The following is a 13,974-nucleotide window of genomic DNA, read 5'->3' on the forward strand; positions in this document are numbered from 1 at the left end:
CAACTGTGTTGTGGTATTTTCCCTTTCTGAAGAGGGAAAAAGTTATGGATAAGAGAATGCTTCGGAAGTGCGGTGAGGAGGTTGAAGCATTCTGGGGGAGTAAATAAATAAATAAATAAAAACTGGAACGGAGGAATATGAGGATGGAGTGGAAATTATTGGGGAAAGGACAACACGAAAGCAAAAAGGGAGACAATAATCTTAAAATGGAAGATGGAAGAAGGAAAGACTATATTTTCTGATTATATTTTTCTGATTATATTTTTCTGACTATATTTTCTATATTTTTTCGGGGTATGTAATCTCAATATGAAACAGCCTATTTATTTCAAACTCGTTGTTGGTGTTTGCCCAACGAGTAGTCACTGGCCTACAGATTACTAAATCAGTGTTTGGAGGGGTCTGAGTTATTTATCATAGTACTATGTACTATCCCTTCCTATTTCTCAGGTATCAGTGTTGCACTTTGATAATTTCATTAAAGTGTTGTGTAAAGATAGCTACATTGCCAGGGTTGATGGTGGAAGAAATGGAAGATGTCATCTAGAAAGGTTGTAGAGTCTCCATCCACTGAAGTTTTCTAATCTCAGATGGGCAAGGCTCTTCTGTAGTCCTGGATGTCATTGTGCTTTGGACAGGTGGCTGGACCAGACATCTCCTAGAAGTGTCTTCCAACTCTGTGAATAGACAGGAAAGGCTTGTGAGCTGTTGTATGCATGACAGCATGCAGTGATACTTTTAGCCACTGATTCTCCCCAGAGATTAGGAGAATGGCCATTCCAGGGCATGAATCTTCCTTAAAGAGGCAATGCAGAAATAAGTACCTCAGAGAGAAACATTGCTAACTCAGAGGAAACTATAAATCACATTTCCCTCTCCTAATTGTTGGTGTTTTTAAAATGTTATTAAGCTTCAAGCTAGGAGATGTTGTCTTTAGCGTTATTCTGTCAGTGGCCTTGTGTATGATACTAAGAAATGATAAATCACATCTTGCCTTATTGCAAGTGCATTAACTAACTGTGCGTTAGTGTGCTGTAGTGTATCCTTCATTTGAAATAAAATCAGGATATGTCCTGATACTAGGCAGAATTTCAGCTTGAAAGATAAATCATCTGATAAAAGTTAGCTTAATCTGAGAGTTCAGGCAGATCAGACATCATTTACAGGTGACTTTGCACTAACTTTACTGTAACGTCTTTACACACCATAATTTGAAAAGAAGCAGGACTACGTTTAAGAGTAATTAGTTTCATATTCAAGCCTCCGCTTCATCCAAACTGCTCTCTACTTTCAGAATGAGGAACATGATTTCGACTGTTCATAAGCAGTTTGTAGTTATTCATACAGTTTTGGAATTATTTTATCACACGGTCAGGCTGGCTTCTTATAATTCTTATCATTCTTTGGACCAAAATGCAGATCTGCTGACATCAACCACATGTTTTTACATTAGAACACACACGTAAGAATTCTACTGCTGTTATATACAATAAATAAATAGAAGTTACATTATATTGTGTCTTAACATAACTGTGCTGAGAGATTTATTGCTAAGACTTTTAATTAATCACTTTTGCTAGAAAAGTCTTCAGTTTTTGTTCCAAATTCATGCGAAGATCAGTCTTGGTCAATAAAAATAATTTCTTTACAACCCATATTGCAGTAAAATTAAACACTGAGATGAGTGCCTTAAATCTGAAGTAGAAAATTCAGAGAAGAATGTATGACCAGAAAGTAGTAATTTATGTTGCCATGGTAGTGATTATGTAGATAATACTAAAACATCTTTTTTAATTTAAAAACCATACATCTATTTCCCACAAATTTGGGGTTACTGGTTTTGTTGTTGTTGTTGTTCTGTTGTGATAGAACAAAGGGAAATGGATTTAAACTAAAATAGGAGAGATTCAGACTGGATATGAGAAAAAATGTTTTTTCACGATAAGGGTGGGAAAGCACTGGAACAGGTTGCCCACTGTAACAAGATGGATGCCTTGTTCCTGAACACATTAAAGATCGGTCTGGGCAGGGCTCTGAGCAACATGATGGAACTGTAGGCATCCCTGTTCATTGCTGGGGAGTTGGGCCAGATGATCTTTTATGGTTCCCTCCCACACAAATAATTATATGATTCTAGAGTTACTGACTTTTTTTTCTTTTCAGTTGCCACTAATGACATACAAAAAACAGGTTTTCTGAATTCACACTTAGGTCTAGGAGCCTTCTCATGGGTAAGGTTGTGTGGCTGAATCAGATATTGTCCCATAGTAATTGCATAAAATATTTTCATAACCAACCAGATAGACACTAGAAAGTACTTCTAAGTCATATTAAATTGCAAATTTTATCAAAAGCAATCATTTGCCAACTGGATCATTTACCTACTGGATATGTTCTCATTTATTCTATTGCAACCTAAATCAAGGGACAGAAACTACTGATGGATTTTCAGGAACACTCTGAACACCAAGTAGTCAAAATGAAAGATTACCAATTTTCAGACCACATTTTTTCCTATGAAATATTTGTTGACTACTTGGAAATAGTGAACACTCTTATGGAAATTAAAATCAATACAAACAAGAGGAAATGCAAAGCATTTCTCAAGTAACATAACTCTTCCTGCAGAGCTGTCCTTTTTTTTTTTTTTTGGAGTCAATGAGGTACACCAGGATATGCAAATTATATATTCTGAGGCAGTGAAATTAGTGAGGCAAAACTATAGGTTGTTAGTGCAGCTTTTATAGCACTGTTGTGCCAGAGTGTTCACATATCATTGTGGAAGTACTTGAGAGGTATTGAAAAAGACTTTGTTTCTTTGCAAAAGTAATCTTTTTATTCACATACACACCCACATATTAATCATCATTACACTTTAAACCTGGAATCAAATACCATTTGGTTTCAAGCAGACCTTGTCTATATGTCAGTAGTTAGTTGTATTTCATGTTCTGGCTGATATTTTATAGGCTATAAAACTGTCTTGCTGTGTAGAGCATTCATAGAAAAATAACATTCCAGTCATGAAAGTCATAAGGGAGAATAATGGTAATGTGCTTTTGCTAGGAGAAGACAAAAATTGTGTGAGAGGAGTCTCACAAGAACAAGAAGGAGGAGATAGAGAGAGATGTTAACAGTTTCAATTCCTTCACAGTCCTGTGTTTTTAGAAGAGATACTCGAGGCAATCCTGATGACTGATTGTTATGGCAGCTTAATTCATTAATTACTCAATATCAATGTGTAAAAACAAAATAAGATTTTGTTTATACTGTTATCTTCTAAAGTATATTTCACAGAGTGATAAAACACTCAAAATGAAACTTTCTATAAATGCTTACTAGCACTGATGCATGCTGGTGCAAGCACAGCCCTAATCTGATAGAGCCACTCAACTCCGGGAGTGACCACGTGATATGGGGAAAGAATATGGCAATAATAGAAACATAAAATTTCTTGAGCCCTCTTTTGTGAAGTGGTCTCCTTACCTTCTGAAGTGTTATGAAATTAACCTTTATGGAAAAGAAAAAAAAATGGATGTACAAGCAATAGTCTAGGAGCTAAGCTAATTGCTGTATATTACAGATGATAAATGTATTTTAAATGAGAGTCTCACTTTTACTTTTTGTATACATATAATCATTTTTGCCAAGGTTGGTAAGACTAAAGAACAATTTGTGGATATTCTACTCAAGCTGGATTAGAATTCATTCTAAATTCTCATGTTATATTCATTGAATGCAATGTCTTGTGCAGACATAAATATTACACTCTAAACAGATGATAATGAGCTAATAAAACTTGCCTACTGCTCCTATCATAAGTTTCAAAGTGTAAATCTATGCAACTGTTTCCTTGAAGCCAAATACAATTACATCAAGAATTCTCCTGTAATATCCAGGGTGTGGAAGGAGAAAATGGGGATGATCACATATCTCCCAAATTGTGTTTTGTTTTTAAACGTAACAGTAAGGCTGTAAATCATGCTACCAAAATATGTCAGAGAAACATTATTTGCAAAATGTGACTATCATATTTTAAGGTGCTTATAGCTGGAAAAAAAAAACAGGCTAAATCTGAAAACAAAAATGTAACCTGACTAAATTCAAAGTCAGATATGTTTATCACAAACTTTTGAATGAGGAAGTAAGTAAATGATGAATATACCATATTGTCCCTTACTGTAAACCTCAGAGTAGAAGTTCTTACCATGTGAAGGTCATCATAAAGAAGAAAAACAGTCAGAGTAAAGCAGAAGAGCACACAGATTACCTTCCCTACATACCCAGGAAGGCAGGAGCCCAATTGTATGGGAACGATTATGTCATGGCTTGAACCAGTGATTGAGCACCCAATGAAGGGGTGTAGCCAACCTTGGGAGCAATGCTGCAAACCATTCACTTGTGTGACCAGAATAGGTGAACCCTGGCTTCATCCCTCCTTAACCTCATTTAAGATCCGGCAGCCAAAAGGGAAGCTTCTCTGCTTGGAGACCATCTCCTTCAGGAGTTTCTAACAAGTCCTGATCCTCAGAAAGGGTAAGCTATTCTTTCTTTATTACCAAATTGTGGCCACTGTCTTTTTTGAGAGATCAAAAACTGGTTAAAGTCATCTATATCATCTGTCTCCTATTCTTATACCAGTTGTGTTTGAAAACTTGAGAAAGATCCCTCCCTAGGCTGAAAAGTGTTCCAGTTTAGATATTTTCCTTAAAAAAAAAAAAAAGGTAGATTAGACGCAGAGCCTTAGTTCTTGCCCATGGCATACAGCCCAATTCAACTGCAGGAGATGTCTGAGCTTGCCTAAGACAAGTTGTAGAGGTTGAGGGGCTAGCCTCCAATATCAGATGACATGTTAGAACATGCAAAAAAATCATTATTTTTCTAAGAAGAATAAGGTCTTTCGATTAGCCTCAAGCTATGTCTATTTGCAGATTAAAAAAAAAGTAGAAACTTTTCAACTAAATGAGTCACACTCAAGTCATATCTGTGTGATAAGAAATCAGGATTTCTAGTACATGTCAAAAGTTGCATACAATAATGGCAATACTAATACCATGATGGAAGTCATCAGGACTGTTTTACCATTTATTGCACCTTGGTGAATCACCTGGAACAAACAACCTCTCTCCCTTGTGAGGAGGAATTGGAAGTATTTCATATGTGTATTTAAAGTAAATAACTATATCTGATCCTTTAATTTCAGGAACTTTATTATGGATTAACTGTGAGGGAATTGAGAGTGGAGACTTTGAACTCCCTTATGTAAATCAAATGGTCTCTATCCTGTTATTTTAGAAATTACTTACTCTCTGATTTATTTATTCACTTACAGAAAAGAAATATTGGTGATTTTTTTTTCTCTGTATTATGGAAAGTGAACAGACATGCCTTTCCATTAATAGCCTTACTAGACATGGATTTTTCAGAAACCAAGAGAAATGTAGTCTGTATAGTTAGCACTAGGCTGGACAATATAAAGTATTGTGTGCTGTGATTTAAGCAAACATGCAACCCGACAGCACACAACCTTCCACTCATTCCCCTCTCCCAGAAGGTTTGTGGAGAAAACTGGAGGTGGGTGGGGGGAAATAAAACAGTTTACTATTTACTATGACAGGAAAGGAAAAATAATAGTAATGATAATTATATACTCACAAAACAAATGATGCACAATGCAGTTGCTAACCACCTGCAACTGATGTCCAACCAGTCCCTGGGCAGCGACTGCCCCCGGCCAACTCCCCATTTTGAAGATGTAATATGGTCTGGATAACCTTTTTAGTTTAGGTCAGCTGTCCTTATTGTCCTTTTGCTGGAAGGACAGTATGAGATACTGAAACATTTCTGGCTCTGTGCAGCACTGCTCAGCAACAACTAAAATATCAGTGTTAATCAGCACTGGTTTTTCTACTAAAGCCAGAACACAACACTGTACCAAACACTATGAAAAAAGTCAGCTCTGCTCTAGCTGAAACCAGAACATACAGTCAGTTGCACAGCTGTCCTTCCACTTATCTCTGTAAAGCCTGGAATTGAGTCTAGTCTGCTTCTCAGTTAAGGAATATCCTTTTTATCATATGCATTTCCCACAACCAATTACCATGAAATTTATTTCACAACAGGTCAGGAGTACAAGAATGCTTTCTCAGACTCACAGTATCTGGTATTTCCATTTACCTTGTAACTTTACTTACAGTACACTCTTGAAAAAAAAAAAAAAAGAAAAAAAAAAAAACGAAAGGCAGTATGTCTTGTCTTCACATGCTGTTCTCAGGACAGTGACAGTTATCTCTGTTTTGACAGTTTAAAGCTAAACCTTGAGTTATTCAATTAAAAAAAAACAAAAAAAAAACCACCACATCTGTAAACTTTTTGGAACAAATTTTAAGTATTTACAGTTTGAGAAGGGGAGAGAGGAGAAAGAAAAGAATGTTGCAGTTTTCTAGAAGCACTTTTTTCTTTACACAAATTCTGACACCATCATATTGAAATTGATTAATCTTCTGTGAACTGTGCCTTTCTGTTTTATTCATTTCTTCTAAGACTGCTTCTCTGGAGATTACATAAAGTTTCCAGAGATCTATTTTTGTAATCTTAAGCAGTTAGTCTTTCAGCTCCAGTGCTACCAGTGTGATTTTAATTTATCAATCTGCTGTTCAGTGAAATGCTGTAGAAACACTTCAAAGCCAAAACCCATCACTTATTCCTACACCTGTCAATGACAGTCTTCTGTATTTGTCACACCATACTCGTGCAGTGTATACAATATTGCTAATAAATTGGATAATCAATCACTTGTGCATGGTCTGACAGTAGTACCTTGAATACACTGAATCTGAAATGCATTTTTAAGAGGTGGGACTCATTACTCTAGCATATGGACATCAAGAATTTCCCAGTCAATCTATACAATTAAAGGGCACCTTGGGATATGGTAGGCCACTTCACACTGGAAAGCTTTTTCATTACCTTAGTATAATATGTTCCCATGAGAAACACAAGTAATTGGAGATTACTTTAGATGACAGAAAATAGTTTAACAGCAGGAGAAGAGAGGACGGGGAGACATTAAGTAGATTTATTTATGCTTCTTTCCATTGAAAACATTATTTTGTTTCTAAATATCAGCAGGCTAACAATGTTCAGTGTCTTTCCCTGCAGCTACAAGTAAGTTTTGTTGGGAGTAATTCAGATATTTAGTTGTACAGAAAACTGTTTGGGCTAAATTTTGCCTTGAAAGTCCTACATCGTTCATGCCCATTTGGCTGCCATAAATCACTCCCAGATTACATGATTCCCTGGAGTCTGAATATTAATCTTAATGTCTTTTCTATCATGTACTACACAAGATTTGTTTTATCTTTTACAGGGAAATATCTAAGTGGGAAAATCTAATGCAAATTATCTCACCGTCCATAGGTAGTTTTGAATATTTACCTAGTTTTGCCTCAAATTCAGGCTGGAGAATAAGTTCAGCAGTTTCCCCAATATACATTTCACTGGGAAAATAGTTTGGAGGAGAGAGGATGAGCCCAAGCAAAGTATGTGTAAGATGAAAACAACAACAACAACAACAACAAAAAACAGCCTAATCATATGGCAGATTTTGCTGAGTGCCTGCAGAAAGATTGTTTAATAGGTACTGGAAATGGAATACTGTATGTCAGTCAAACTGTTTTATGTATAGCTGTCATAGTTGGGCAAAACATATCTCTTTGGACAAAGATTTCCCAAAAGCTTTTCAGTTTTGCTGAAAAATGTCTCCATTTACAGTATAATACTCTTTTCTATATTATTAATATCTGATTCCATACTTCTCCACTTCATGGAAAATACATGGAAAACATACAAAAATGTTACCTTGCCCTTTCTTAACTGTACACAATCAGAATAATACTTTATTTACTTATATTAACAAAACTGTTATGACGATTGGTAAATGCATACAGTAGGTTACGTCCAATCATCTGATAGTTTGAGACAAGAGATCAGGGATTTATATATGGAAATATGGAAATTAGTCCAAAATACTTTTCTATAATTTCTTTTCCTCCTTTGGCTCTGTCCCTCCAAGAATATATATATATATATACATAATCTCCAAGAATATATCTGCTGAAGGAATCACTGACAAGAATTTGTCTTTTAGTAAAATGTATATCAGCAACAAGTAGACTGTGGAGACTGTTGTCTTTCTCTACAGAACACGTGGCCTGAACTGCAAAAGAGAAGTGTTCTTTCACTTCTACCACAATCTTCATCCTTAATTAAAATTGAATCATTTCTAAATTAAAACTGAATCATTTCTAAATTAAAGATAGAATTCAGCCCACACATTCCCCTAGCTTTGGAAACTGGTGGTGAGTTTATCAATTAACATGTTAATTAGCACAAATTAAATTCTTGTCTTTGGGGAGTGTGGGTAACCATCCACTGAAAAGTATTCAAAGACTCTGCTTTTTTTAATAGCTCATGGAAGTCATTGCCATCTGATTAATTTCTTACAGGGAAACTTGCCAGTGCTTATTCCCCAGATCATCTAGTTATGCTCCTCTCATCTCTCTCTATATTTTTTAATATCACATCAGTTTAGTCTGATTCTCTTTTGCACTCGACAGAAGCAATTTCAAGCACTCTTTTTATATGACAAGAGAAATGATTTTACAAGTGACAGGAGTACTAGCTTCAACCACTACATTGATATGTGCTTTCTAAAAAGAATTTGATTAAGAGAATATTGCTTTTGTATTTAATATTTCTCTGACGACAGAGAAGCAATTGACAGTATAAATGGTGATGGTGCTGTCAATTGAATTAAGATGCATTATGTCTGGTTTGTCAACATTTATGATTTACAAGTACATCTTTGTACATGTGGGGAAAAATAGTGATATTAGCTAAGGGTGACTCAGAAGCATAACAGAATTTCTTGTTTCCATGAAAATAACGAAAGTTCTTTTTGTTTTGCTGCATTAACTCTTCTAAAATGAGAGTAACTCCATTGAAGCTACGCTAACTGGTGTTTGGAGCAAAGTAAATTAAAACCATGTGTGTGACCATTAGCTTATAAAATTTTTGTGTGAGCATACAACACAGTATTGGAGAGGCTATATGGTGCCAGTATATTTTCAATATACAATATCATCATGTAAATAAATACATAATAACATCCAGAGGGTTATTTTGGAGAAGCATAATTCATTTGCCTGACTGCAACTGCTAATGCGCATAGGGAAACTGAATGCAAACAGAAATATAGATCTGAAAACCTGATCTTTGGGGTCTTTATTCTTCAGGCAAACTGAATTTAAAGTAAGACAAGTATTTAAGTAAAATTAATCTAAAAGAGGCAACTTCTACAAGATTGTCTCCTTGATACTTGGTCAGAAAAGGGAGCTATGGTTTTTTCTTAACAGAAACACGTAATATTGGTTAACTTTCTTTGCCTTAGTGTGAACGTGTGTCTTTCTGCCCTCCACTTTAATAGCAGCATCATGTAGACAGGTTTCTTGTTAATGCTGCAGAGGTGTGTATATCGGTGGGTAAGTGGCCTACCTATTTAGTGTCATTCTGAAACTGCTGACTCCACCAGTTCACTGGCTCCTTTAAACATTTCTCTGCGTCAGACTTCCTGAATGTTTGGTATTCTACACTGCACGAATGATTTCTCTCAGCCTATGTAACACAGGTTAATGGTTTGCTAAGGAATAACTCCTAAGAGGTTAAGAGCCCTGCAATCACCTTGATTTCAGTGCTAGTGATTATTTGTGCTAATTTTCTGCTTTCTATAACGCAGCACTGACCAAAGTTTCTGTTTGTCCCTTGGCTGTAGAAGTGTGAACAATTATGGCTGTAGACAGAGCTTTACTAATCGCATTCACAGTGTAATGTCTGTCTTTAGTGTATTATTACAAGTGAAACATCATCATTCCACTTTTCATTCTTTTTTTTTGAATTGTAAAAAAAAAAAAAAAAAAAAAAAAGAGATTGTTTTGAAAAGCAGAAGAAATTTTTTCTTCTAGTGCTTCCACTTTTGGGTTCCTGTCATTATCTCTGGATCACAGCCTTTACAATACATATGCAGAAAAACTGCTTCACAACCAAGAGCACTAGGAATTGCTCTTATAAAACCTCAGACCTTTAAGGGTCTCACATGATGCCTTGCATCCATGGGCTGTTAACCCAGCTGCTGAAGCATAGGACACTTATCCCTAGGAGCTCAGTGCTGTAGCTGTGCTGCTGCTGCAACTGCAGAATGAGTTTCAGAGAGGGAGAAACAGACCCAGATCATGGGGACAAAAAAGGAACCATGATGAGGTTTCTCAGCACTTTAGACCCATGCTAACTGTCTTCTACCACAGATAAGGTTCTGTAGTGCTATTCTCCTTCAGTCATTTTAGCAGATAGCATGGAAGATTAAATGTCTTACCTCCATGATGAAATCTTGAATTCAGACATCTTTCTTAAAGGATACTAAGTGATGAGAAAGGGGGAGAAAGTGAGCCTCTTGTTCTTTTGAGAGCTCACAGTAGCCCATCCATCTCTGCTTTTTGTACAAGAGCAAATTAGATGATACCACATCTTTGCCAATGGTCTCAGATAGAAGTCATTTTGTGTGCAGAACTGGCTATTTTCTGCTTTATGAACAGCACTTCTGCACAGAAATGCCATTTGCCAATGCAGAGCGAACCTGAATAGCCTGTGGGGAAAGAAGAGATTCCCTCCCCACCTCCTGCTACAGTCCCCAGCACCCACGTTGTGGAATATGGGATTCAATTAGAAGGGATGCCCTTGAGTTGTGAAGATTTCACTTAAAATGCTCAAATTAGAAACGGAAGCAAATCAACTCCTGTTAGTTTGTCAATTGTGGTAGCAGGTCACACTGTTAAAAGCCATAATATGTTTACATTTCATATCCCAGCCATAAGGTCAGTAATTCTTTGGCAGATAGATGGACAGGATGAATGAATTGGATGTTTGCTGCAGCTGAATCCTTGGGTGTACTCATTTAAGAGTCTGAATGTCGTGAAACATTCAGAAAACCAGCATTTACTTCTTATCTCAGTAGCAATGGATGTTACAGAACTAAACCATATGAAAACACAAAGCACCTTAACTTTCAAGTTAGAGGCAACATCTGTATCAAAGTCATTTAGATAGCTTCTGTTATAAAACGCTTGATGAAAACTACTGAGGTTTGTCTGGTGAAGATATAAAAAAAACATAGCAACAGAAGGGTGATGCTCCTCTTCTATATTTTTGCAGACTTTAAAACTTTTATCAGATAATGAATTTTGATGTTTCTGGGCTTCCATAATAACAGTATCAGATGTTTGTAAAGCAATGCAATATTTTAAAAGGTAACTGATATAAACAACCCAGAAGTTTACAAAAATTCATGAATCGTGTTGCCATGAGATAATCAGGTTACAATACGTGCTGCTTTTTTCTGGTACCAAAGATAACATTAGACCACATGGAGAATGGTGGGTTGAAATTGTTGCTGGTAAAACTGAAGGGACACTAAGTGGTTCATTTTCAAGGCAGAAGTTACCCGAACAGTGAACAGAACAAAAGAATGAACTTCTTAGTGGCTGACTGATATGCAAAACTACTTCTCTCAAAAGAGATTATCCTGGATTTTTCACTAAATTAAAAAAATGAAATGTTAAATCACATTTTTCAGTATAAGAATACTGTATTTGAGGAACATTTGTACAGTGGTGGACTGTGAGTAGAAGGTAAGGAAGGAGAGAAATGTTCAGTTATCACACCACAAGCTCTTTCTTGCAGTTTTCTACAACGCCATCCAAAGCCTTCTCTGCCTACTACTCTCATCTGAAGAACTTGTGAACTTTTTCCAACTGGTTAATCCTCTCAGTCCTATGGACCTGGCACACTCAGACCTCTGCCTGAAATCTCCCTCCCTCCTGCGCCCTTCCAGCACCACCATTCCCAGGGGAGGTTTTGAGGCTTCTCTGTCATATTTTGAATATGAAAAATTACATACTTCAAAAGTCCAGTAATGGTCCAGTCTTACTCTGTCCTGGGGGGGCTTGTGTCAAATAACACAGTCTTTCTTCTCAGAGTACATGCTAGGTCCCAGAGCTGAGCTGCTGTTCATCCTTACACCAGCTGGTTTAAAGTGAATTATTGTTCATTGGCTTTATGGTTTTTAACCTTGAAAAACTGAATTTATTTCATCTTTGTGTAAATTAAATTAATGTCACTCCAGGTGAAAGGTTTCATGTGACAGGCCTTTTAAATTGATTTTTTTCTTCAAATTGTCTGTCCTCTTCTACTTAAAAACACAAACTGAATATTAAGTGCAGGATTATTGCAGCTATTAATCATGCAGCTAAATAAAGCTATTAGCAAACTGTGGATAACTGTAAATAAAATAATAGCTTTACTATCTCTCAGTTTCATGTAGACTGGCAATTTAGTGATAGACAAAATAAGAGCTGTTGTGTTGTATAGGGAAAAACTTACTAGAGTTGCATTAAGGTAAAATACAGAAATATGATGTAAGGTCTAACTAGTACTATTTAATATTGTTTTTCTTCCTTAACCAGGTGCTTGGTTTTTTTTCTTGGTTCTAGTCTCCCAGGTCTGTTTTATTTAATGAGTGTTTCATATAAAATGCATATAGGGCTTTTGTTTCTGAAATAATTTAACAGTAGGACTACAGCTGGATTTTTCACATGGTGAGTCCCGTGATTTTTCAATACTAGTCCAGCATTACATGGGTAGATGGCATGACTTCTCTGATCTCTAGGGGCTTGGGCAATTTTATCCAAGGCGGAGGTGGAAATTAACCCCTAACCTTCAGCTCTTTTGGTGGGTGTTTCTGCAAGTTGCAGATATGGCAAATTGCAAGCCCTCGAAATTAAAACTGCAGGATGAAATGGTAAATGAGGTAATTTAAGTCTGCCAACTCTATTTTTTTCCTTTTTAAGCAGTGAGCCTCTGAGACTTAGCAAAGGTAAGAAAATGGGGATAAGATTTTATGGGATGAGGGAGAACAAACCCAAGGAATTCAAGAATTCTTGACCTTTACTACAAACTGTGCACTAAAAACTTGTTAGAGAGCAGAAATAGTCCAGAATACCATTCTATTTAAAGACAAACTTGATTAATATGCAGCTTTTCACCTTTATTTTCATTGAATTTATTTTCTCTTCCTTTGTTCTTCCTCTCTCCTTTCTATCTTTCTGCTTTCTTATTTATTTATTTGTGATACTTTTTTTTCATGTCTTTTATTCCTTAATAATTGTTGTAGTAAGGTAAGTAAGAAACTTACAGTTTCTGCTCCTATTCTGGCAAAGCAAATTTTGAGTGCAGAACATTTATTATTTTTGGTTCTCATTTTGGATGTTTGAGATGCACCTCAGTGCTATTTCTTCACCATAAAGGAAAAGAGTGGCTAATAGAATGCAAACACAAGAAGAACAATGAAGGATTTATTTCACAGCTGACAACTCATAAAATAGTGTTCTTCTAGTCATTTGCAATCTCCTACCTATATTTATTTCTGTATGTATTTATGTTCTCTTTTGAACCAGAGAGGAAAGTTCTCTCTAACACTATTACTTACACCTTTCATTTTTTTAATTATTTTTCCTTTTCTGTTTATGGCAAAAGATTTGGTGAATTCAAAAATCAGTGATCCAACCATTCTAACATTTTTCATTCATCTAATTGTCTAATTTTGGTTCTCCACTACTCACTCACTCACTAATCTTTCTTGCATTTAACAATCTTCCCAGGCCACTAATTATGTCAGCCTAGCGAAGAAGAGCATGTCAGTATTAGAGTGCTCACTTCATTTGATCACTTGGGTATTACAGCATAATGATTCTCTAATTACAGAGAAGTGTGGTGTGTTAGATCTTTTCTCTGTGTACTGTCAACTGTTTTCAATGTTGTACTTGCCCTAGACTTCACATTTCCAAATGTACTATAGAGTAACAA

At 36.0% G+C, this 13,974-nt stretch overlaps 1 protein-coding gene across 10 annotated transcripts in view; it reads left to right on the forward strand.

The window, feature by feature from the left end:
* RALYL (RALY RNA binding protein like) overlaps positions 1 to 13,974 on the forward strand; it is a 371,649-nt gene that overhangs the window by 318,944 nt on the left and 38,731 nt on the right. The gene's annotated exons all lie outside the window — the stretch shown is intronic.

Source organism: Phasianus colchicus, chromosome 3 (assembly GCF_987193195.1).
Source record: "Phasianus colchicus chromosome 3, bPhaCol1.hap1.1, whole genome shotgun sequence".
NCBI lineage: Eukaryota > Metazoa > Chordata > Aves > Galliformes > Phasianidae > Phasianus > Phasianus colchicus.